The sequence below is a fragment of the Engystomops pustulosus genome, chromosome 8, assembly GCF_040894005.1.
Source record: "Engystomops pustulosus chromosome 8, aEngPut4.maternal, whole genome shotgun sequence".
Taxonomy (NCBI): Eukaryota; Metazoa; Chordata; class Amphibia; order Anura; family Leptodactylidae; genus Engystomops; species Engystomops pustulosus.
Window position 1 is genome coordinate 27,743,390 of NC_092418.1, and position 27,299 is coordinate 27,770,688.

The 27,299-nt window shown below is 45.2% G+C and overlaps 1 pseudogene; it reads right to left on the reverse strand.

Annotated features, from left to right (window-relative positions):
- Positions 1–24,738, reverse strand: LOC140075018 (cytochrome P450 2W1-like; annotated as a pseudogene).
- Between the last annotated feature and the right edge of the window lie 2,561 nt (positions 24,739–27,299).

The window sequence follows — 27,299 nt, forward strand, 5'->3', positions numbered from 1 at the left end:
TCCTGCAGTCAGCTATCTACACTCCCTTCCTGCAGTCAGCTATCTCCTCTCCTTTCCTGCAGTCACCCTTCTCCCCTCTCCTTTCCACTCCCCTCAGTCATTCTCCCTCTCTTTTTTCCACTCCCTCTTTACAGTCATGCTGGATGACTGGGACACCCTGAGGCCTTTCCTCTACAGTAGTAGCTTTGCCCCTGAGTACCACTGGATATATGAGAAATATATATAATATTGGATGCAGTTTGTTTTAAGAAAGGCAGCGGCAGATCTTCTTTATAGGTCCATATACAAGTGGAATATACTATCCTACAACCTCCTACTGCCTGGGAATTGCACAAACTTTGTAACTCTTGGTTCTCATGGTGAAGACCACTTCTGGAGTGAGGTCCAAGCTTTCTCTACTCACTCCTGGAGGAGGTGTGAATGTGAACTTCTGCAGCAATCCGATGAAGAAGATAAATACCTCCATCCTGGCCAGGCTTTCTCCAGCGCACACTCTGCGTCCTGTGTATATACAGAAGGAGCATACATTAATGTGAATCCATATGCACCAAGGCACTTATTTATAGATCCAGGTACCATGTCTGTAGTAATCTTCTTATATTTGCTATCCATTACCTCCTTGCTTTAAATCAACGATTAAAATGATACTAAAAGGGCTCTAGGGGGTTTTTACCAGAATCCCTCTGTACTGTAGCTTCACAGGGTGTTACACAGCGTAGAAGCACTTCCTTCCTCCTCTGTGTGAGATTATATCTGGCAGAGGGATGGGGGAAGTGCCCAGGAGCAGGGAGCTTGCTTGCGGCTTTCTGGCCATTAGCATAATTCTAAAATTAGATTTTAGAAGAAAGGAGGCCATGGATAACAAATATAAGATCACCACAGTCATGGTGCCTGGATCTATGAGTGTCCCTGGTTTATCATGATGGATTTTCCTTTAAGGGAATATAAATTTTGTGCCAATATTTACTGCATACTGGGGGTCATTTACTAAGTGTCCGATTCGCGCATTTTCGTAGGATTTTCCGTATTTTTCCGATTTGCACCGTTTTTCCCTGAATTGCCCCAAGATTTTGGTGCACGTGACGGATTGTGGTGCATCGGTGCCGGCTTTCACGCGATAGAAATCGGGAGGTGTGGCCGTGGGAAAACCCGATGGATTTGGAAAAAACGCTGAATTTTTAAAAAAAATGTGTCGCTTGACACACACTTACCTGGAATAGGATAGTGAACTCTGGCGAACTCCGGTGGACTTCAGCGCAGCAGCGACACCTGGTGGACATCGGGTGCACTACCTTAGTAAATCGCCGGAAGACCCGAATCCTCGACGGGGAACGCGCCGCTGGATCGTGAATGGACCGGGTAAGTAAATCTGCCCCACTGTGTTGTGACCATATATACAGGATAAGAGTAGTAGTACCTTGCTGTATTAAAATATTTTATTAAGTTAAGACATCCAGATTATCCTGAAATAAATGACATCCCAGGTGTGATTGCTAAAAATGATTTCTCTTACCTAAATGAGTCTCATCACAATCAGCAGTAACAAGTATAAGTCACTACCATGGATTTACATACCCTTGGAGAATGCATAGAAAGCATCATTCTTCAAAAAGTTCCCTTCAGCATCCAAGAAATGGTTGGGGATAAATCGTTTTGGAGTCTCCCATTGGGTTTCATCATTAAGAACAGACGAGAAGAGGGGGATCACTGTGGTGCCCTAATAAATAATGACAGATACTGCTGTGTAATGTAACAGCTGTATACAGGTGTGTATGTATATGTACGTGGAGCATATAAATGGTTCATTAGTATGTATATCTGTGTGTGTATACAGAATACGCTGGTGAATGTATGTGTGTAGTATATTTACATTTCGATACATATATATAAGCCTATATAAATCTATTTTGTTATATTAATATACATGTAGCATATATGTGGTGAATGTGTATATGTGGGTAGTGTATATTACTATTTTTGGTACAATGTGTCAGGGAATTCATATTGTGGCATTGCTATGTAACAAGCACATAGTATACCGTATACTGTTTAAGGTTGCATTCACATGTACCTGCTTTCGCCCTGCGCGCTGCTCACCCCTCCCCTCTCCATAGGAAATACCTCTGCCCAGCCGTACAAACGTGAAAAGATAGAGATCTTTTCCCTGTGAATGGAACGGTACGGTGCCACACTGCCTCGCCGTGGCCGCCTATGGGAAAATATACAGGCAGTCCCCGACTTAAGAACACCCAACTTATAGACAACCCCTAGTTACACACTGTAATTTACTGTACTTTAGTCCAAATCTTCGGTGATCAGCTGTAACAGTTATCACAGGTGTCTGCAATGAAGCTTTATTGTTAATCCTGATTCTTATGACAACTCAAAAGTTTTAAAATCCAATTGTCACATAGACCAAAAAAATTTTGGCTGGGGTTACAATTATAAAATATACAATTCTGACTTACATACAAATTCAACTTAAGAACAGAACCTATCGTGTACGTAACCATCATCTATTGGTTATGATCTGGCTGTAGTGCTTGGAATAACTGTTTACATGGTTTTACGTGTAAAAATCTTTTTGCATGTTTTTCCGAATTATAATCCAAATTTGTAATGCCAGAGAAGGAATTACCTTTGGTATAGTGTAACCTCTGAAATGAATATCTGTAGGTGTAGAATGTGGTAGATACTGGAGGATATTGGCAAAGCGCTGAACTTCATGGACTACGGCCAAGCAGTATGGGAGGACTTTCTGGTCGTCCCATCGAGGAGGTCGCTCGAACCCGATCACATTTTCAATTTCATTTTGAACTTTCCCTGCAAAATGGAAAGTGAAATAAAAATTATCTAGAAATTTCTATACAGTACAGAAAATAACCCACAGATAATTCTGCACCAATAAGAGATCATAAACTGCTGCCCTTAATGATTCTCACGATCTAGTCGAAGAACAGAGATTTTAGCACAGATCCAGAGCTGGATCATCGTTAAGTCTCCTGGAGCAACAGCCTCAGGCCCCGCGATCCAGATTATCCCCCGGCCCAAAATCGCCAATGATAGATCAGGAGGCTCATAAAGAAAGTCAGAGTAATAAAAGCAAAAGAAGCTGTAAAACAAAAAGTCTTGTCCAGCTCAAGAAGGAGGTTCCATATAATAATATGTTAAATTGCATAATGACTTCATTGAAGTTGATTAAACACACACATATCTTGTGTACGGAGAGGATACACGTAGGCCTGCTGCCGGGGGCGTAACTTTAGGGGGTGCAGAGGTTTGGATCGCACCTGGGCCCAAGAGGTTTAGGGGGCCCTTATGGTGTCACTTTCCCATATGAGAAGACCAGTACTATAAACCATACATTATGGTCGGGGGCCTGGCACAGACTTTGCACTGGGGCCCATCAGCTTCTAGTTACGCCACTGCCTGCTGCTGCTATTTGTCCTGCTTCTACTATGTGTTTCAGAATATATTGCTTATCCTGTCCATACTGAAGATACATATGTGATTTTTATTTGACTTCAAAAGGTTTTTTTAAAATTTTACTCAGTGGAATCTCCTTCTTGAGCTGGAAAACTATTTTCCTCTCATTTATGCCTTGAAGCCAAAGGAACCTGTGCTCGGAGATCTCCAGGAGTATATGCAACCAGGTGAGTTGACTCTTCCTTTTATCGTGTACAAAACAAAGTAGATTAGTCGTTCTCAGTCTGCAAACACTATGGAAGATCCTTAGCAACGTACAATTGCTGGGTTGCTTTGTAAGTTAAAAGGGATGCAATACATGTATACAATATACCACATAAATATGTTGAACACTATATTAAAACTTACAATCTGGAGTTGCTGAAGCTACAGTTTCACTATAGTATGTATTATTTATAGTAAAAGATGCATTATTGGTTTCCTCGGATCCGAATGCAGAACTAGTTTTTTTTTTCCACTGTAAGGGATTAGCTCCAGGGATCGTCGTCTCCTAAGCAGACGACCTGCACACACAGGGAATTCACACAATGTGAGTAAGGTTAAAACTGGCCTCAGCCAGCTTTATTTGGCAGTACACAAACTCAAAACATAAAAATAATACCTAAGCCTCTCCGGCACTAACTAAACATCGAGGTTCCCTACCTCACCAGGTGCTGGCCTACTGCCAGCCACCCCAAAAACACAGTAACAGTTCACTGCCACCGCTCCACAGGCCTTTGCCGTAGCCTGTCTCTTCCCCAGGGTGGAGCCCAGTGTGAAGTCTGCCCCATGTATTAGTGCAGCCCCTCCAGCTGAAAACTAATCAACTTAATTAGACAGACCCAACTTTTCCAGGTCTGTCTTCTACTCAGCTTTTCATAAGGCAAAATGCACATTTTATGCCCAAAAGCTTCTCTAGTGGCAGCCACCCTGCCACATATCCTCCCCCTGTGATCAAGGCCGTACGCCTGATCAATAAGCTTAATTCTCCCTCCGGGGTCAAAGCTCCTATATTGGGGTCTAATCCCTACGGTTCCTAGAAGCACTGTAGAGACCCTACTATCCACTACATCTTCTATACCTGGAAAATGACAGCTTTTTTCCTTAACTGCAGGAGACACAGACAGCTCAAAATTAGTCCCAGCATCTCTTCCTCCACACAACTGATCATCTTCAATCATGTCTCTATTAACAATGATAGATTTTCTTCTCCTCTTTCTCTTGCATTTTACTGGAGACTCCACATACCCCTCAGGGCTTGGCATGGTTAGGCCCCATCTCTTCATCACCTTGTGGATGCCGTCACACCGGTTACCATCCACTGAGGCATATACACTGTGCTTATTCCCCTTAGCATTGCACACGACACGCACGGGTTTGCCCGTTTTCCAGTCTTCAGCTTCGGCACCTTCTTTGTCATTGAAGGGGGCATTACCGTTCAGAACCAGGGCACAATTCACATTGGTGAGCTTCTGGTCACATGTCTGCAAAGCTGTGCGCTTGCTACCTCTGAGGTCACAACCTCCGCTCTCGGTGTAGGTGAAACTCATCTCAACATCAGCATCATCCTCATCACCTCCAGCTAACACTTCGGACTTCGGACCCAAGTCCTGGCATGGACTTTCCACAATGGCAGCCTTAAGCTCTTCATGGCTTGCACTAGGTTCCTGGCTGACCTCTTCCTCGGTCAGTCCTTCATACGCCTTGCTGACCAACACCTCAGTCTTCACCGAGTCTTTCCTGTGTAGGAATTTCGAGGGCTCTGTTGACATTATATCAGACACCGTCTCCTCACATCCACTGCAGTCATCACCCGGTATATCTTCAAGGCACTTCTCACCATCCAGACCATCTTCACTTTCGCTCTTCAGATGATCAGGCAGATCTACCGTTGGGTGCAGCTGTGCTGGAGTCTCTGTAGGGCCCATCTGGGTATTCCTCCACTTGCCCAGAGAATGCTGGCATGCACTATGACAGAGACGAGACGACAGAGCTTCCACACGTACACAGCAACTCGGCTGGTCCCTTTGTTGTAGACTTGGCGCCACTTCAACCTTCTCCACAGGTTCAGCAGGCTGAGACAGCTCTTCACCTGTCTTCGGGGGGTAACCATTAACCCATTCTTCGGATTTTCCCAAGACTGTATTCAGACTACTGGTTATAAGCGATCCCACTTGGGTGGCCATCACGGTTGAGACTACAGACTTAGTCACACCCACACCGCCTTGTACTGCACCAGCTTCCCAGCCCAATATATCGGACGTCGCACCTGTAACAGTGTCTCGGGCACCAGTCACTGTATTTGTCTTCAATACGGCTTTTCCAGTTGGCTGCTGAAGAAAAGCCAGGTTGGACTCCTGTTTCCCCAAACCTTTGCGAGCAAAGTCATTACTTGTGGCAACCGGTGGCTCCAGAATGCCTATGAGAGGCCTTGATCCAGTCACTGTAACATCAGTCAAGGGCTTCTCCTCCTTCTCAGCAACATCACGATCACTGCGGATGCATGGGCGACCTTCCCTCACAGAGTTGTAGACTGCACTCACCACACTGCAGGCAGAACTACCAAAGGGCTGGTGCATCACATGTTCCACCACCTTCTGGGGATCTGGGGTCCCCTCATCCGTAGGTGTATGATTAAGAGTGGCGCTTCCACCCTGTTCACACACAATTTCAGTCAGCACGCCATCATGCGTATTCTGCGGTTCATCAGCAGGTGTACAGGGGTCTGGTTTACGCCTGGTCTCCTTCCTAGGACACTTCTGGTGCCACATCACGACAGAACACACCTGGAGGTCGGCACCAACACTTTGGCGCTTTCTTTTGTTCCCCGAACACGTACACATGTGAACCTCCCATTCACTTTTCTTTGCAAACACTGTATCACAGAAAGAACAGTACGAGATATCAATCTTCAACTCATGTTTCTGTAATATATGTCTCTTTAGGTCATCTTTTCTTCTATAAGACACGTGACAATTGTAGCATTTATACCAGTTATTCCGCAAACCAGTATTCACATGACGCTTCAGTTTATTGATGCTTCTTCTGGCCTTGTTCACACACGAACTCAGTACATCAATCTCCTCAGAAGCCTCAGGTGTATCAGATGTCTGGTTTCCCCCTGACATTTCCTGAACACTGATGTGAGACTCCTCCACAGGTGACTGACACAGGCTATCCTCACCTCCTGCAGGTTCTGAGTGAGTAGCTGCTTCTCTAGGGCTCTGTTCACACTCACTGTTTGTGTAACTCTGGGCTGAAGGGAAACCACTAACAATCAGGATCTCATTATCTTCACCTGCCCTTGCTATGGCGGTATCCCTATCTGAACTGCCATTAGCTACATTACACATCTCAGGCTCGCTACCTGTGTCATTACAACTCACAACCTCTAGGGGCACCTCTGAGCTAACTCTCTCAGTATCTAGGGCTGCACCTAGTTCACACTCTGCATAATTCTGAACAGACATTGTAACGCTATCAGATGTTATCGGCATTGCAGAATTGTCACATGTTACAGGTAGTGTCATATAATCACAGTTAACACTATAATCACAGGTTAGAGGCAGATTATGCACAACATTACACTTTTCTGGTTTAACTTCAGAAATTAAGGCATCACAAATATTATCATCATCACATAGTCCATCAGACTATCAGTCTCAGTGGCAGAGTTTCCTTCTGTGGGATCAAGACCCCTTGGTCACAGTTCAGACTGCAACCTGTTGAGACTCCACCCACCATCACCTCAGGTCGCTGAGACTTCTCCAGATCGTCCTTTGGGGAGATTGGGACTGTACCCGATGTCAGAGGGGTCTCCCAGGAAAAGCAGCTATTCCCACTACTTGGAATACTTTCCCACAAGTCCCAGAAAAAAGGGAGGTTTTTCCCCAGGATGAACTCCACCTCCAGATCTGCACAAATCTCCAGCTTATGTGTCACAATCGCAATATCACTTTCAAAGTCAATCGAGACAGTCTTACCCTTCCCTGGCTGGTACTTCAGGAACAATAAGATGTCCGGTTTAACTCTGGAGACATCCTGAGAACAGTCCAGTTCCACCATCAGCGGGATTCCACCCACTATCATCTCACAGGTCTTGACTGGCAACTTCTCTGGTCTCCTGACCAGAGGACAATGAGGTGCACTGACCTCACATGGCACAGCCGCATGCTGTCGCCGTTGGTTGCCCCTAGCAACCACATCTTTGCGCTGCTGCATACACGCTGCAACACGTGGCCACTTGGCCGCAGGACATTCCGCCACACACCGGTTCATCCGTAGACATCTGCAAAGCTGCTCCCGTCGGTTGCCCCCGGCAACGGCACATAGCAACCTCTCCTCAGGAACTGCAGACCGATCACAGACATCTTGAACCATCGGCTGGGATCCGCTCGCCTTGGCAGTTGGGGTCTCCATAATCCGAATGGCTTCTGGCATTCCAAGGTCCTCCCACATCATCTGCCGCCAGCGTCTCTGGAACTCATCCATCGGACCCATGGTGATTACTCCCACAGCAAACAAGCAGTCTCTGTATATCTCTCACACCAAGACAAATCTTCCCGTGACCACAGCGCCTTCAGCAGCAGGAACAACAGTCTCTCACATGAGGGTTACTGGCCCTTTAAATCTCGCGGTGTGTGCTGATTTCCATGCCACAGCATACCGCCACCATATGTAAGGGATTAGCTCCGGGGATCGTCGTCTCCTAAGCAGACGACCAGCACACACAGGGAATTCACACAATGTGAGTAAGGTTAAAACTGGCCTCAGCCAGCTTTATTTGGCAGTACACAAACTCAAAACATAAAAATAATACCTAAGCCTCTCCGGCACTAACTAAACATCGAGGTTCCCTACCTCACCAGGTGCTGGCCTACTGCCAGCCACCCCAAAAACACAGTAACAGTTCACTGCCACCGCTCCACAGGCCTTTGCCGTAGCCTGTCTCTTCCCCAGGGTGGAGCCCAGTGTGAAGTCTGCCCCATGTATTAGTGCAGCCCCTCCAGCTGAAAACTAATCAACTTAATTAGACAGACCCAACTTTTCCAGGTCTGTCTTCTACTCAGCTTTTCATAAGGCAAAATGCACATTTTATGCCCAAAAGCTTCTCTAGTGGCAGCCACCCTGCCACACCACCAATACATAAAACCATCATATGAAACGGTATACACAAAGAAAGAAAACCAAGGTTTTCTCTTATAAATAAATACGTTTAACTTACTCTGTATATCCGGATATTTCATCATGAGCAGAATACCCCACTGTATGGTGGTGGACGTGGTCTCCGTCCCACCGAGCATAAGGTCAAATGCAGAAGCCAATAAGTTCTTTTCTGTAAAAATCTTAGTTTTTTCATCAGTTACTGTTTCCTAAAGGAAAAAAAGACAGATTTACTTAACCGGTCCTGCGGAGTTCCCGAAAGTGCATTGTCTGACAATTATCCACTGTACCGCGATTCACTAAGATTGTGCGCCCGATATACTGCATGTCTCTCTTCCCCGCTCAGGTCCGCCGGAGTTCACCTTCTTCTTTCTGGTGCATGTAAGTGCTTGGCTTGCGACACAATCTGAAAGTTAAATCCCGCACTCAGTCCGAATCAGTCGGCCTGCCCCCTGATTTCTGTCGCATGAAAGCAGTGCAGCTGCCCCACAATCCGATCGTGTTCAACACAATCCCCAGTTAAATACCTGTCACAGCGGCGCAAATCCCAAAAACGTCGGAAAATCCAACGAAACTGCAGCCGCAGACCATTAGTAAATAAGCAAGTTCTGCTTCCGTACTGTGTTCCAGCCTAGCTATATGGCTGACATAATCTAGGCTCCAATTTAACGTACATTCACAGGTGATTTCTCCTCTGCCCTATAGAAAGTAGAGATCAGCTGCGATTCTCCGTAGCAGAAAATCGACATACAGCAGATTTCACAATCCAGCTTAATAACCCTCTATACTAGTGATGAACGAACTAGAACCCAAACCACTTATTTTGGGTAAGTAATAAACTTAGCAGGACCCAAATACAAACTTCAGTCAGAAGATTGGGTCTGGGTTTAGAGTTTGAGATAACGCAGTAAAGTTGCTACTATGGACAAGCAGCGATCTAGAAAGATTTAATAATTCCCTTTTTCAGTGCAGCTAGGTAGAAGAGTCTGTTATATACAGGGACAGCTGGAAATGTTATATCATTGCCCTTTTCAGGGCATTGTGAACTATAGTGCCAGTGACTATGACTGCATGTATTATGTCAAACGGTCTAATTTTGACAAATACGCTCAATCACTTCTCCTTACCCTTTCATGTTTCTGCAGGAAAGCTTCAGCGTATGTCCTGAACGAATCTTCACATTTAACCTCTTGTGCTTCCTTGAAGAGAACCTTCAAAATGTCATTAAGTTGATTAATCCTGTGCATCACGAGTCCGGGTTCTTTCAAGAAACACTGTAGACACTGTAATACTGAAAGAGGAGATTGCACCACGAATCAAATGCATAATCTGTGATCATTATCACAACATTCTTAAAGATCATACAGTAAATCTTCTAATAGCACCAATATACTGTGTGTATGGTTAAAGGGAACCTATCATCAGTAAGACCATTTTTATATAATAACAGGTTCCAATTGCCTTTGGCATGTTGATTTAATTAATGCCTTTGTTGTTCTTTTTAATAATTTCAGTACTTTTTAATTGTTTCTTTAACATCACCGGGCTCCCTGCCAGCAGGGTATGGTGAGTCCCGATGGCTGCAGTTCTATTGGCACAACTCATCTTCTTTGCAATGCCTCCTCCCTCCTCCTAACTCATTGCATAGGTAATGTTATTAAAAAGTAATGAAATTATTCAGATGCACAACAAAGGATTTTTTAAAAATCAACATGCCAGAGGCTATTCATCATGTAAAAGTGACGTTCCCGATGACAGGTTCCCTTTACAGGAAGTTCTACCATCAAAATAAAGCATGAAAAACCAAGGACACTTACGGATAGATCCAGGCACCATAACTACGGCAATTTTTTATATTTGTTATCCATTATTATTTATCATCCTTCCTTCTAAAATCAATCTTTACAATTATGCTAATGAGCCAAAGTGCTGACAGCACAGATAAGAAGTCAGCTTCCAGCTGGCTGACAGTGAGTATATACATGTCTGTATGCTGTACTTGTGTGTACAGGTTTGTTCTTAAGTTGAATTTGTATGTAAGTCGGAACTGTATATTTTATCATTGTAATCCCAGACAGAACTTTTTTGGTCTCTGTGACAATTGGATTTTAAAAATGTTGGGTTGTCTTAAGAACCAGGATTAACAATAAAGCTTCATTACAGACATCTGTGATAACTGTTATAGCTGATTATTGTAGCCTAGGACTAAAGTACAATAAATTACCAATATCCAGAGGTCCGTTTGTAACTAGGGGTCGTATGTAAGTCGAGTGTTTTTAAGTAGGGGACCGCCTGTATATATTATATGTGCGTTACCTTAGCACCAGGGGTACCAGTGTTGACAACAATGTCATCCATGATGGTGATCATCTTCTGGAACGTTGGGTTATCGTAGTCAAAACGTCTTCCAAATAACATCCCAAAAGTTATGTTAGGGGGGCCAAGATATAACACTTTCTTATCAAAAGGTTTACCTAGAATGTAGAATATAAAATATTGTTACTAATTTCTGGACGTTATACTTTATACACATATAACCCCATTCTAACATAAAGCCAATACCTATGGTTATGTATCGTCAGCATCTACGAATATATCATGTGATGTCCAATGGGTTCATAAGGATCACCATTCCAGAACAATGGTCCTGCCAGTCCTTATGTTGTGTCTCAAAATTTGGAGGAAACAGTATAATGTGTAAAATCATCAACAACAAAAATCTGTCCAGTTGTATCTGATGCCACTCACCATTATGAGACTGGATTGCAGCATTCAGGTACTGTAGCTCCTCGATAATTCTGCCTTCAATGGGTTTCTTCCCCATCCCAAGATCTCTTAATATGGAAAGTGTAAATCTTCGGGTCCCCTTCCATAACTCCCCATTAGAGAAGAACACTCCTAGAGAGAAGAATAAATAATGTGTAGTGATCCAGAGTAGGGTCCTTACTAGAGATGAATGGATCCAAACTTCCTGTTGGGTTGGCGTGGGCCCCCCACGAGGCCCAAACAGCCATTCCAGCTTATTAATGCCCCAACTAGCCATGGCTTTGATTGGGAAGGGGTGTCCCCTATTTGGAGGAGCAATGTGGGATCGTACCACCACTTTATGGCCGAGCAGAACATTGAGTGCCCAATCAAAAAAGGACTTATTGCCAAGTGATATGGAAAGGCTTACAAGTAGAGATGAGCGAGCACTAAAATGCTCGGGTACTCGTTATTCGAGACGAACTTTTCCCGATGCTCGAGTGCTCGTCTCGAATAACGAGCCCCATTGAAGTCAATGGGAGACTCGAGCATTTTTCAAGGGGACCAAGGCTCTGCACAGGGAAGCTTGGCCAAACACCTGGAAACCTCAGAAAAGGATGGAAACACCACGGAAATGGACAGGAAACAGCAGGGGCAGCATGCATGGATGCCTCTGAGGCTGCTTAAACGCACCATTATGCCAAAATTATGGGCAACAGCATGGCCATGACAGAGTGACAGAATGAAGCTAGATAGCATCTAAAACATCCAATAATTGACCCTGACACTATAGGGGACGGCATGCAGAGGCAGCGGCAGCAGCGGCAGGCTAGAGAGTGTCTTGGCAACATACCCCAAATGGACTCAGGCTTAAAACCAATGGGTGGCAGAGAGGAACCAAAGGAGGTGAGCAAGAAGCGCTCAAATAATATCGGTAAATGATAAAAGTTTGCCAGTATATTTTGTGGATTACACAGCAGGGTGGCGACAAAGTTAACAAGTTTGATGTGGAAGCCATGAAAACAACCCAAAATTCTGCCTGACACAGCTCGTTTGATAAGGGGACCATGTATGGAGGCAGTGAACTAGTAGTAGATTAAAGGTGCTGCAGTTAAAACTATGTTAGTTGGATCTTGGGATGGAGCTGGCGCTCCGCTGCCAGGCGAGCTTTCGCCAATCCAAGCCCCTGTCTCTAGGCTACTCCCCAAATAGCACTTCTAAGAACCTTTTGTATAAGATCAAGTGTAGTAGCGTTCTTATAAGTTTAGGATATGGCGGGTGAGGGGAATGTAAACAGATGCGCAAGAAGCGCTGAAATAATATTGGTAAATGATAAAAGTTTGCCAGTATATTTTGTGGATTACACAGCAGGGTGGCGACAAAGTTAACAAGTTTGTTGTGGAAGCCATGAAAACAACCCAAAATTCTGCCTGACACAGCTCGTTTGATAAGGGGACCATGTATGCCTACAGTTCATGCCAGTCGCTGCACTGGCTGCCAGTCTCCTTTCGAATACAGTTTAAAATAATAACCCTCATCCATAAAGCTCTGTATAATGCTGCACCCCCCTACCTCTCCTCTCTTATCTCAGTCTATCGCCCAACCCGTGCTCTTAGATCCGCCAGTGATCTCAGCTTAACCTCTACCCTAGTGCGGACCTCCCACTCGCGTCTCCAAGACTTCTCTAGAGCTGCACCAATTCTATGGAATGCTCTGCCCCGGACTATCAGACTAATACCTAACCTCCAAAGTGTCAAACGTGCTCTTAAAACCCATTTCTTTAGGCAAGCCTATAACACTCATTAACTGCATGAAGTTTTAAGTCTTCTACTAACCCGTCCTGTGTCGTCCTCCCATCTGTTATCCAGCAACCAACAGGCACCAGACTTCTCTGCAGTCCCATTCACCCTGGACCTGGTATATAAGATGACGGCTGAGTGGTTCAAGCGACAGCAATTCCATTTATTATATTTTGTTCTATTCCCTAAGAAGAATGGCTTGACCATTAAATATTCTTTTACCTCGTGTTACCCCATCATCTTCATAAACCGTAAGCTCTGGCGAGCAGGGACCTCACTCCTGTTGTTCCATACAAATGTTGTGCTCTGTTACATTACATTTGTATTTGTTTCCTATGATTTGTAAAGCGCTACGGAATATGATGGCGCTATATAAATAAAGATTATTATTATTATTATTATGGAGGCAGTGAACTAGTAGTAGATTAAAGGTGCTGCAGTTAAAACTATGTTAGTTGGATCTTGGGATGGAGCTGGCGCTCCGCTGCCAGACGAGCTTTTGCCAATCCAAGCCCCTGTCTCTAGGCTACTCCCCAAACAGCACTTCTAAGAACCTTTTGTATAAGATCAAGTGTAGTAGCGTTCTTATAAGTTTGGGATATGGCGGGTGAGGGGAATGTAAACAGATGCGCAAGAAGCGCTGAAATAATATCGGTAAATGATAAAAGTTTGCCAGTATATTTTGTGGATTACACAGCAGGGTGGCGACAAAGTTAACAAGTTTGATGTGGAATGCCCTGTAATAGCTCTTGGGCGGTGTGCCTTTTATCGCCTAGGCTCAGCAGTTTGAGCACCGCCTGCTGTCGCTTAGCGACGGCACTGCTGCTGTGCCTAGAGCTACCGACTGATGGCGCCATGCCCACGGATGGTAATTCGGAGGAGGAGGAGGTGGAGGAGGGGTGGGAGGAGGAGGAGGTATAGTAGGCCTTTGAGACCTGGACCAAGGTAGGCCCCGCAATCCTCGGCGTCGGCAGTATATGACCAGCCCCAGGGTCAGACTCGGTCCCAGCCTCCACCAAGTTAAGTGTAGTAGCGTTCTTATAAGTTTGGGATATGGCGGGTGAGGGGAATGTAAACAGATGCGCAAGAAGCGCTGAAATAATATCCGTAAATGGTAAAAGTTTGCCAGTATATTTTGTGGATAACACAGCAGGGTGGCGACAAAGTTAACAACTTTGATGTGGAATCCATGAAAACAACCCAAATTTCTGCCTGACACACCTCGTTTGATAAGGGGACGATGTATGGAGGCAGCTATATGGACGACTTTTTCAGGTAGCAATGGAGACAACGTGTGGAGGCTGCTATGGAGACAATTTAATTTGGATAGTGCCTGTATGTGGCAGTCCAAAAAAGTTTTCAAACCAGAGGAGCAGGTAGGTGGCCCTCCAGAAAAATGAAATAGATTGAGTGCCTATATGTGGCAGTCCAAAAAAGTTTTCAAACCAGAGGAGCAGGTAGGTGGCCCTCCAGAAAAATGAAATAGATTGAGTGCCTGTATGTGGCAGTCCAAAAAAGTTTTCAAACCAGAGGAGCAGGTAGGTGGCCCTCCAGAAAAATTGAATAGAATGAGTGCCTGTATTTGGCAGTCCAAAAAAGTTTTCAAACCAGAGGAGCAGGTAGGTGACCCTCCAGAAGAATGAAATAGATTGAGTGCCTGTATGTGGCAGTCCAAAAAAGTTTTCAAACCAGAGGAGCAGGTAGGTGGCCCTCCAGAAAAATTGAATAGATTGAGTACCTGTATGTGGCACTCCCAAAAATTGTTTAAAACAGAGGACCGGGTAGGTGGCCCTCCAGAAAAATTAAATGCATAAAGTACTATAGCTAGAGCCAGTGGGCCCTGTCAAAAAATGAGAAATCCAGGCTTTATTCATCTTAATAAGCGTCAGCCTGTCAGTCGACAGGCGTGTACGCTTATCGGTGATGATGCCACCAGCTGCACTGAAAACCCGCTCGGACAACACGCTAGCGGCAGGGCAGGCAAGAACCTCCAAGGCGTACAGCGCCAGTTCGTGCCACATGTCCAGCTTTGAAACCCAGTAGTTGTAGGGAGCTGTGTGATCATTTAGGACGATGGTATGGTCAGCTACGTACTCCCTCACCATCTTTCTGTAAAGATCAGCCCTACTCTGCCGAGACTGGGGACAGGTGACAGTGTCTTGCTGGGGTGACATAAAGCTGGCAAAAGCCTTGTAAAGCGTACCCTTGCCAGTGCTGGACAAGCTGCCTGCTCGCCTACTCTCCCTCGCTACTTGTCCCGCAGAACTACGCACTCTGCCGCTAGCGCTGTCAGAAGGGAAATACTGTTTCAGCTTGTGCCCCAGGGCCTGCTGGTATTCATGCATTCTCACACTCCTTTCCACTCCAGGGATGAGAGTGGAAAGATTTTGCTTGTACCGTGGGTCCAGGAGAGTGAACACCCAGTAATCGGTGCTGGAATAAATTCTTTGAACGCGAGGGTCACGGGATAGGCAGCCTAGCATGAAATCTGCCATATGCGCCAGAGTCCCAACGCGCAAGAATTCACTCCCCTCACTGGCCTGACTGCCCATTTCCTCCTCCTCCAACTCCTCCAACTCCTCTTCTTCTGCCCATACACGCTGAACAGTGAAGGACTGAACAATGGTCCCCTCTTGTGTCTCGCCAACATTCTCCTCCTCTTCCTCCTCATCCTCCTCCACCTCCTCCGATATACGCTGAGAAACAGACCTGAGGGTGCTTTGGCTATCAACAAGGGAATCTTCTTCCCCCGTCTCTTGTGACGAGCGCAAAGCTTCCGACTTCATGCTGATCAGAGAGTTTTTCAACAGGCCAAGCAGCGGGATGGTGAGGCTGATGATGGCGGCATCACCACTGACCATCTGTGTTGACTCCTCGAAGTTACTCAGCACCTGACAGATATCAGACATCCACGTCCACTCCTCATTGTAGACTTGAGAAAGCTGACTGACCTGACTACCAGTTCTGGTGGAAGTTGACATCTGGCAGTCTACAATTGCTCTGCGCTGCTGGTAAACTCTGGATAACATGGTTAATGTTGAATTCCACCTCGTGGGCACGTCACACAACAGTCGGTGAGCGGGCAGTTGGAGGCGGCGCTGCGCTGCCCTGAGAGTGGCAGCATCTGTGCTGGACTTCCTGAAATGCGCACAGATGCGGTGCACCTTCGTGAGCAAATCAGACAGATTGGGGTATGTCTTGAGGAAATGCTGAACTATCAGATTTAACACATGGGCCAGGCATGGCACATGTGTCAGTCTGCCGAGTTGCAGAGCCGCCACCAGGTTACGGCCGTTGTCACACACAACCATGCCTGGCTTCAGGTTCAGCGGTGCCAGCCACAGATCAGTCTGCGCCGTGATGCCCTGTAATAGTTCTTGGGCGGTTTGCCTTTTATCGCCTAGGCTCAGCAGTTTGAGCACCGCCTGCTGTCGCTTAGCGACGGCACTGCTGCTGTGCCTAGAGCTAGCGACTGATGGCGCCATGCCCACGGATGGTAGTTCGGAGGAGGAGGTGGAGGAGGGGTGGGAGGAGGAGGAGGCATAGTAAGCCTGAAAGACCTGGACCGAGGTAGGCCCCGCAATCCTCGGCGTCGGCAGTATATGACCAGCCGCAGGGTCAGACTCGGTCCCAGCCTCCACCAAGTTAACCCAATGTGCCGTCAGCGATATATAGTGGCCCTGCCCGGCAGCACTCGTCCACGTGTCCGTGGTCAGGTGGACCTTGTCAGAAACGGCGTTGGTCAGGGCACGGATGATGTTGTCTGACACGTGCTGGTGCAGGGCTGGGACGGCACATCGGGAAAAGTAGTGGCGGCTGGGGACCGAATACCGAGGGGCGGCCGCCGCCATGAGGTTGCGAAAGGCCTCGGTCTCTACTAGCCTATACGGCAGCATCTCCAGGCTAAGCAATCTGGAGATGTGGACATTAAGGGCTTGGGCGTGCGGGTGGGTTGTACTATATTTCCTTTTCCGCTCCAGCGTCTGGGGTATGGAGAGCTGAACGCTGGTGGATGCTGTGGAGGATCGTGGAGGCGACGATGGGTTTTTTGTGCCAGGGTCCTGGGCAGGGGGCTGACTATCAGCTGACACAGGGGAAGGAGCAGTGGTGTGCACGGCCGGAGGTGAACGGGCTTGGTGCCACTGAGTGGGGTGTTTAGCATTCATATGCCTGCGCATACTGGTGGTAGTTAAGCTAGTAGTGGTGGAACCCCTGCTGATCCTGGTTTGGCAAAGGTTGCACACCACAGTCCGTCGGTCATCCAGTGTTTCCTTAAAGAACCTCCAGACTTCTGAAAATCCAGCCCTCGCCGCGGGAGCCCTCGCCACGGGAGCTTCACTACGTGACACATGGCGCTGATGCACCTGCTCTGGCCCTGCCTCTCCGTCTGGCCCCACCACTGCCTCTTCCAACCTGTTCTGGTCGAGGACTCTCCTCCGTCTCAGAAGCACTGTGTTCACCCGGCCTCTCAACCCAGCTTGGGTCTGTCACCTCATCATCCTCCGATCCCTCAGTCTGCTCCCCCCTCGGACTTCCTGCCCTGACAACAACTTCACCACTGTCTGACAACCGTGTCTCCTCATCGTCCGACACCTCTTTACACACTTCTTCCACTACGTCAAGAAGGTCATCATCACCCACAGACTGCGACTGGTGGAAAACCTGGGCATCGGAAAATTGCTCAGCAGCAACCGGACAAGTGGTTTGTGACTGTGGGAAGGGTCCAGAAAACAGTTCCTCAGAGTATGCCAGTTCAAATGCCAAATTTTCCTGGGAGGGGGCAGACTGGGGGGGAGGAGGCTGAGGTGCAGGAGCTGGAGGAGTGCCGATTTCGGTGACATGGGTGGACTGCATGGAAGACTGACTGGTGGACAAATTGCTCGAAGCATTGTCGGCAATCCACGACATCACCTGTTCGCACTGTTCTGGCCTCAACAGTGCTCTACCACGAGTCCCAGTAACTTCAGACATGAACCTAGGGAGTGTAGCTCTGCGGCGTTCCCCTGCTCCCTCATCAGCAGGTGGTGTCTCACCCCGCCCAGGACCACGGCCTCTGACCCCTGCAGTAGTTGGACGCCCACGTCCCCGCCCTCGTCCTCTACCCCTAGCCCTCGGGTTAAACATTTTGAAAATGAAAGTTATAACTTTAATTTTTTTTAAACTTTTTTTTGTGTTTTTTTGTGTGTTTTTTTTTTGTGTTTTTTAGTTTTTAAAACCAAACGATGCTATCCTATTGCTATGGCTATTTTCTAGCCAAGTATGAAAGCACACTGCTATGCCAGATGAGATGACGCTGAGTTATGAAAAAATAAACGTAAAATAAAAAGTAAATGGCAGACTGTGCCTAATTGAAATCCAACCCTTAATAAATTGTCCCACTTCGGTCTTTGCGATGGATATGTGCGTCACTAAGCGCTAAACACAACGGTCGCAAGTCTCACTACAAATTCCTCACAATATGGTAGTAGATGCACTACAGCAAGGACAGCCACCAGCAGATCAACCAGAAATAAAATATATAACGCTATTGTAGGCCTAAGTAAGCCGTTTGGATTCTCCTATGGCTATTTTCTAGCCAAGTATGAAAGCACACTGCTATGCCAGATGAGATGACGCTGAGTTATGAAAAAATAAACGTAAAATAAAAAGTAAATGGCAGACTGTGCCTAACTGAAATCAAACCCCTAATAAATTTTCCCACTTCGGTCTTTGCGATGGATATGTGCGTCACTAAGCGCTAAACACAACGGTCGCAAGTCTCACTACAAATTCCTCACCATATGGTAGTAGATGCACTGCAGCAAGGACAGCCACCAGCAGATCAACCAGAAATAAAATATATAACGCTATTGTAGGCCTAAGTAAGCCGTTTGGATTCTCCTATGGCTATTTTCTAGCCAAGTATGAAAGCACACTGCTATGCCAGATGAGATGACGCTGAGTTATGAAAAAATAAACGTAAAATAAAAAGTAAATGGCAGACTGTGCCTAATTGAAATCAAATCCCTAATACATTTTCCCACTTCGGTCTTTGCGATGGATATGTGCGTCACTAAGCGCTAAACACAACGGTCGCAAGTCTCACTACAAATTCCTCACAATATGGTAGTAGATGCACTACAGCAAGGACAGCCACCAGCAGATCAACCAGAAATCAAATATATATAACGCTACTGTAGGCCTAAGTAAGCCGTTTGTATTCTCCTATGGCTATTTTCTAGCCAAGTATGAAAGCACACTGCTATGCCAGATGAGATGACGCTGAGTTATGAAAAAATAAACGTAAAATAAAAAGTAAATGGCAGACTGTGCCTAATTGAAATCAAACCCCTAATGAATTTTCCCACTTTGGTGTTTGAGGTGGATATGTGTGTCACTAAGAGCTAAACACAACAGTAGCAAGTCCCCCTGCAAATTCCTCACAATATGGTACTAGCTGCAAATAAAAAAAAAAAGTATAACGTTATTGTAGCCCTAAGAAGGGCTGTTGGGTTCTTGTAGAATCACTCCTGCTTAACACTATTCTAATAGAACAGCCTAACGCTTTCCCTGACCAGCAGCAGCTCTCTCCCTAGCGGCATCCAGACACAGAATGATCCAAGCAGCGCAGGCAGGGGCTAGTCTATTCCAGGGTCACCTGATCTGGCCAGCCAACCACTGCTATCGACATGTAAGGGTACCACGTCATGCTGGGTGGAGTGCAGAGTCTCCTGGCTTGTGATTGGCTCTGTTTCTGGCCGCCAAAAAGCAAAACGGCGGGAGATGCCATTTTCTCGAGCGGGCGAAGTATTCGTCCGAGCAACGAGAAGTTTCGAGTACGCTAATGCTCGAACGAGCATCAAGCTCGGACGAGTATGTTCGCTCATCTCTACTTACAAGCATTGAGCGGAAGACGCATAGTTGACGAGTCAGAGAGAAAAAGTTCTGCAAGAAGCAAGTTCTCTGTGTGAGACACAGAGAGAAAAGTGCTACAGTACTACAGTATATTCTGGGGCAAAGTGGGGTAGTAGCATTAGGCCAAAAGGTGCTTTGCTGAGATAATCAACGTTGGACCACAAGAAGCCGGAGTGGTGCCTCATCATGGACCGGAGAGAGATCAAGGACCAGCATCATAGAGGTGGCCAATCCTTTACCCTCAAAGAACACCATAACTGGTCACCATCCCTTACCCTCAAAGAACACCATAACTGGTCACCATCCCTTACCCTCAAAGAACACCATAACTGGTCACCATCCCTTACCCTCAAAGAACACCATAACTGGTCACCATCCCTTACCCTCAAAGAACATCATAACTGGTCACCATCCCTTATCCTCTAAGAGTACCATAACTGGTCACCATCCCTTACCCTCTAAGAGTACCATAACTGGTCACCATCCCTTACCCTCAAAGAACACCATAACTGGTCACCATCCCTTACCCTCAAAGAACACCATAACTGGTCACCATCCCTTACCCTCAAAGAACACCATAACTGGTCACCATCCCTTACCCTCAAAGAACACCATAACTGGTCACCATCCCTTACCCTCAAAGAACACCATAACTGGTCACCATCCCTTATCCTCTAAGAGTACCATAACTGGTCACCATCCCTTACCCTCTAAGAGTACCATAACTGGTCACCATCCCTTGCCCTCAAAGAGTACCATGACTGGTTTTAATAGTAGCAGCCTGTCCTAGCCTCACGATAGAATCAGCACCGTGTGGAGAACCCAAAATCAGATTACAATAAATGCATAACCATGCATGTATTTTTCACAGTTTCGAGATGATTACAGTACTGTGGTATTACAGGGTCATTGAAAGGCTGAGGGATAAAGTCAGAAAATTGGAATAAAATCCTGCTGATATTTCAGGAAGGACTAATCTCATGGAATCTCATGGGGTGGAATCTTATGGATCTCCTTCTTCATCGCTCTAGTTGACTCGCCCTATAATTTACATCACTTCATGCCGCCTCCATGGGGGTGATTTTAGGTTAGAATGACGTGACTGGATTTATTACCATGATTCTTCTGAAAGGCATCAGCAATGGGGACTTCACCACGATTCCCAAAATCATAGTTCGCTGAGACCAAAGCTTCTTTATTGGCTTCATATCCAACCAGAACCACTGCTTTTATTGGACCAAAATGGAAGGTGAAGAATGAACCATATTTCTTTGCGAGCTGGAAAACATTAATAAAATTTAAACTCAGCTTCACAATCCCCACCAAACAACCATTATTTCCACTAATTTGTACTGGAAGTGCTCAAAGGGAAACTTTCACCAACTTTTACAGCACAAAACTAAGAGCAGCCTAGGGTATGAGTTATCCTAGACCTGGGTATATTCATGTTAAAACGTGAAATCACCTTTATAATTACTATCAAAGATGCTGAAAAAGTCACTTTGCCTGAATCAATTTACATGCCGCCATCTCTTGCTCCATAGCACTTATAACCAAGCTTCTGGTGTAATTTTTAAGATTAGAATCACAGCTTTTATAGCAAAGTGAGCTATGAAGCCAGATATAAAGATCCATAAAGGCCTTTCAATTGTTATTTTGTAAAGCCAGGATTCTTGTCTTTAAAATTACATTACATTACCCCCTTTTTGCCACCTCCACGTCAGGGGGGAATGGAGGGGAGTAAATGGGGGGTATATATTGAATATGTCCTGCCTATCTGGAAGTGTTTAAAAGAATAAAGAAAACTTTATTAATCTCTTTAAAATTGTATAGGACTAGTCTCACGAATTATGTAAACAACTTTTCAGGCATTGGCCAGCAATCTCGACTAGTATAATGGTCCTGCGGCGGGACAGTTCCGTTATTGCGGTTATATTGCACTGTCTCAGTTAGTTAATCTAGACCAGTGATGGCGAACCTATGGCACTGGTGCCAGAGGTGGCACTCAGAGCCCTTTCTGTGGGCACTCAGGCCATCACCAGAGATGACTCCAGGTATATTCCTGCAGTCCCTGACAGCCCAGGACTTGCTGTACACAGAGCTATTTAAAAGTGACAGCTGTACCTGGGACTATTTTCTGCTTTATTGGTGTCCTCAGGTGCTGGTATCAATGGAAACTGTGACAGAAAAGGGAGTATAAATCACAAATTAAATTTCTGTGTTGGCACTTTGCGATAAATAAGCGGGTCTTTGTTGTAGTTTGAGCACTCGGTCTCTAAAAGGTTCGCCATCACTGATCTAGACTATGATAGAGGCGCTGGTAGAGTCAGTGGCCTAATTTCCATATTAGTTAAGCACACCTAATGCATTTCTGCATTCCTAATTATGTATCTGAATGGGTCCTCAGAGGTGCTACATGGTATCTGCATGGTGTAACATTGTATTACATTACACCCATAGCATCCCCCCCCCAGCATTGTAACAGGCCATGTAAATGGGGGGTACCAGTACCCCTTTAAGCAAAGCATTGGAGTATGTTTATTCAACTTGGAGGGAGAATCTATCTATTTAGGCAAGAAGGTAACTTGAGGGATTAGTTTAAGATATGAGGAGACCATATATTTTTGGGGGGGCCTGGTACAGATGTGTGTTTGAGGGAAAAAGAAGCTTCATGTTAAAGGACATCTATCACCAGGATGAAGGACTGTAAACCAAGCACACTGACATACTGGTGTGTGCCCCCTCTGGCAAGATCTGCTCTTCTTTTAGCTTTTTATGCCCTGTTTTTTTTTTTTTTTTTTTAAAAAGCCTTTTAACACTATGCAAATTAACCTGAGGGGCTCCAGGTTCCATAGGAGATAATGGAGTCTGGAGTCCATCAGACTCATTTGCATACTTTTTAAAGCCCTTTTTTCTTAAAAACAAGGGCATAAGAAGCTAAAAGAATAGGAGATCCTGCCAGAGGGGGCACAGACCAGTATGTCAGTGTGCTTGGTTTACAATACTTGATCTGTTGATAGATGTCCTTTAAAGGGGTATTCCGGGAATATGTACGCTTGATACAAAAATCCATAATGCTGGTTATATACTACAGGGTGCTGGCAGGCATGGGCGCCGCCATATTTTTTCAGATCATCGCTCCCCCGAATGTCCTCGGGGGGCAGCGATCAGTTGCAATGATGAGTTGTCAGACCCGAGGCTGCATGGTTACTGCAGATTTGTTACAATGAGCCAGTGGTTCATTGTAATGAATCATAAGCAAAAATGCCATATACAACTGTATCGCAGTATATGGTAGGAACGATCTGACCATCTAGGGTTAATGTACCCTAGATGGTCGAAGAAATAGTAAAAAAAAAAAAAAGAAAAAAAAGTTTAAAAAATGTAAAAAATTTTATAAAATATTAAAAATTCAAATCACCCCCCCTTTCCCTAGAACCGATATAAAACATAATAAACAGTACAAATCACAAACACATTAGGTATCGCTGCATCCAAGAATGCCCGATCTATCAAAATATAAAAACGGTTATTGACAGCGGTGACCTCTGAGACGGGAAATGGCGCCCAAATGTCCAAAACGCGACCTTTACACCTCTTTACATGACATAAAAAATGTTATAAAAAGTGATCAAAATGTCGCACAGACCTCAAAATGGTAACAATGAACACGGCGGCTCATTTTGCAAGAAATGAAACATTACACAGCTCTGTACACCAAAGTATGAAAAAGTTATTAGCGTCAGAAGATGGCAAATTTTTTTTCTTTTTCTTACACATTTGTTTAATATTTGAAACGCAATAAAACCTGTATTAATTTGGTATCACCGCAATCGTACTGAACCAAAGAATAAAGTAGACGTGTTATTTGGAGCGCAGAGTGAAAGTCGTAAAGGGCACATTTTTTTCAATTTTTCCACATTTGGATTTTACTTCCTGCTTCCCAACACACGGCATGGAATAAAAAATAACATCACGGGAAAGAAAAATTTGTTACGCACAAAATAAGCCCTCACACAGCTCTGTACACGGAAAAATGAAAAAGTTATGGATTTTTGAAGGTGGAGGCCGAGAAATGAGCGGAAAAACCCTTAAGGGGTTAAACATAAATTGTTTGCTTCTAAAGCAGAAGAATATTTTCAACTGAAATCTCATCCACGTGTACTTAGAATAGAATACAGGTAGTCCCCGGGTTACGTACAAGATAGGTTCTGGAGGTTTGTTCTTAAGTTGAATTTGTATGTAAATCGGAACTGTATATTTTATAATTGTGACTCCAGATACATTTTTTGGGTCACTGTGACAATTGTTGGGTTGTGATAGGAACCAGGATTAACAATAAAGCTTCATTGCAGACACCTTTAATAACTATTACAGCTGATTATTGTAGCCTAAGGATAAAGTACAGTAAATTGCCAAAAATGATTATTTACCTCCATGAAAGTCAGGTCCTGTCTGTCTACATCCAGTATATGCAGGTTACCAATAATGGGAAGCGGAGTTGGTCCTGGTGGGAAATTATAATTCTTTCTTCTTGAAAAACTCATAAGGATCTTCACAACCATCATGACGACCGCACAAAGAAGGAAAAGGGTCACTGATTCCGAAGCCATGGTGGTCCTACTGGCGTTATGTCTCTAGCCAAACTATCCACATATCCAGACGATCTCCACCCTGTGCAAAGAGCACATTTTTGTTTGTTACATTCTTTCTATACTTAAGGGTTAAAGCAAAGAGACTTGATTGGTTGGCAAAATATAGACACCTGGCAAATGAACACGATTTCTCAATAATCATATTTACATGGAAAAATATTTGGGTTGATAACGACTAGAGATGAGCGAACATGCTCGTCCGAGCTTGATGCTCGGTCGAGCATTAGGGTACTCGAAACTGCTCGTTACTCGGACGAATACTTCGCCCGCTCGAGAAAATGGCAGCTCCCGCCGTTTTGCGTTTTGGCGGCCAGAAACAGAGCCAATCACAAGCCAGGAGACTCTGCACTCCACCCAGCATGACGTGGTACCCTTACACGTCGATAGCAGTGGTTGGCTGGCCAGATCAGGTGACCCTGGGATAGACTAGCCGCTGGCCGCGCTGCTCGGATCATTCTGTCTCTGGATGCCGCTAGGGAGAGAGCTGCTGCTGCTCAGGGAAAGCGTTAGGGTGTTCTATTAGCTTACTGTTAGGCAGGAGTGATTCTCAAAGAACCCAACAGCCCTTCTTAGGGCTACAATAACGTTCTACTTTTTTTATTTTAATTTGCATCTTTTACCATTTTGTGAGGAATTAGCAGGGGGACTTGCTACCGTTGTGTTTAGCTCTTAGTGGCACACATATCCATAGCAAAGGCCGAAGTGGCAAAATTCAGTAGGGGTTGGATTTCTATTAGGCAATAACTCAGTGTCATCTCATCTGGCATAGTAGTGTGCTTCCTTTGATACTTGGCTAGAAAATAGCCATAGGAGAATACAAACAGCTTCTTGAAGCCTACAGTAGCGTTCTATATATTTGATTTCTGGTTGATCTGCTGGTGGCTGTAGTTTCTGCAGTGCATGTACTTGCCAATTCTGAGCAATTTGTAGTGAGACTTGCGACCGCTGTGTTCTGCGCTTAGTGGCGCACATATCCATAGCAAAGGCTGAAGTGGCAAAATTAAGTAGGGGTTGGATTTCTATTAGGCAATAACTCAGTGTCATCTCATCTGGCATAGTACTGTGCTTCCTTTGATACTTGGCTAGAAAATAGCCATAGGAGAATACAAACAGCTTCTTGAAGCCTACAGTAGCGTTCTATATATTTGATTTCTGGTTGATCTGCTGGTGGCTGTAGTTTCTGCAGTGCATGTACTTGCCAATTCTGAGCAATTTGTAGTGAGACTTGCGACCGCTGTGTTCTGCGCTTAGTGGCGCACATATCCATAGCAAAGGCCGAAGTGGCAAAATTCAGTAGGGGTTGGATTTCTATTAGGCAATAACTCAGTGTCATCTCATCTGGCATAGTACTGTGCTTCCTTTGATACTTGGCTAGAAAATAGCCATAGGAGAATACAAACAGCTTCTTGAAGCCTACAGTAGCGTTCTATATATTTGATTTCTGGTTGATCTGCTGGTGGCTGTAGTTTCTGCAGTGCATGTACTTGCCAATTCTGAGCAATTTGTAGTGGGACTTGCGACCGCTGTGTTCTGCGCTTAGTGGCGCACATATCCATAGCAAAGGCCGAAGTGGCAAAATTCAGTAGGGGTTGGATTTCTATTAGGCAATAACTCAGTGTCATCTCATCCGGCATAGTACTGTGCTTCCTTTGATACTTGGCTAGAAAATAGCCATAGGAGAATACAAACAGCTTCTTGATCTTGAAGCCTACAGTAGCGTTCTATATATTTGATTTCTGGTTGATCTGCTGGTGGCTGTAGTTTCTGCAGTGCATGTACTTGCCAATTCTGAGCAATTTGTAGTGAGACTTGCGACCGCTGTGTTCTGCGCTTAGTGGCGCACATATCCATAGCAAAGGCCGAAGTGGCAAAATTCAGTAGGGGTTGGATTTCTATTAGGCAATAACTCAGTGTCATCTCATCCGGCATAGTACTGTGCTTCCTTTGATACTTGGCTAGAAAATAGCCATAGGAGAATACAAACAGCTTCTTGATCTTGAAGCCTACAGTAGCGTTCTATATATTTGATTTCTGGTTGATCTGCTGGTGGCTGTAGTTTCTGCAGTGCATGTACTTGCCAATTCTGAGCAATTTGTAGTGGGACTTGCGACCGCTGTGTTCTGCGCTTAGTGGCGCACATATCCATAGCAAAGGCCGAAGTGGCAAAATTCAGTAGGGGTTGGATTTCTATTAGGCAATAACTCAGTGTCATCTCATCCGGCATAGTACTGTGCTTCCTTTGATACTTGGCTAGAAAATAGCCATAGGAGAATACAAACAGCTTCTTGATCTTGAAGCCTACAGTAGCGTTCTATATATTTGATTTCTGGTTGATCTGCTGGTGGCTGTAGTTTCTGCAGTGCATGTACTTGCCAATTCTGAGCAATTTGTAGTGAGACTTGCGACCGCTGTGTTCTGCGCTTAGTGGCGCACATATCCATAGCAAAGGCCGAAGTGGCAAAATTCAGTAGGGGTTGGATTTCTATTAGGCAATAACTCAGTGTCATCTCATCCGGCATAGTACTGTGCTTCCTTTGATACTTGGCTAGAAAATAGCCATAGGAGAATACAAACAGCT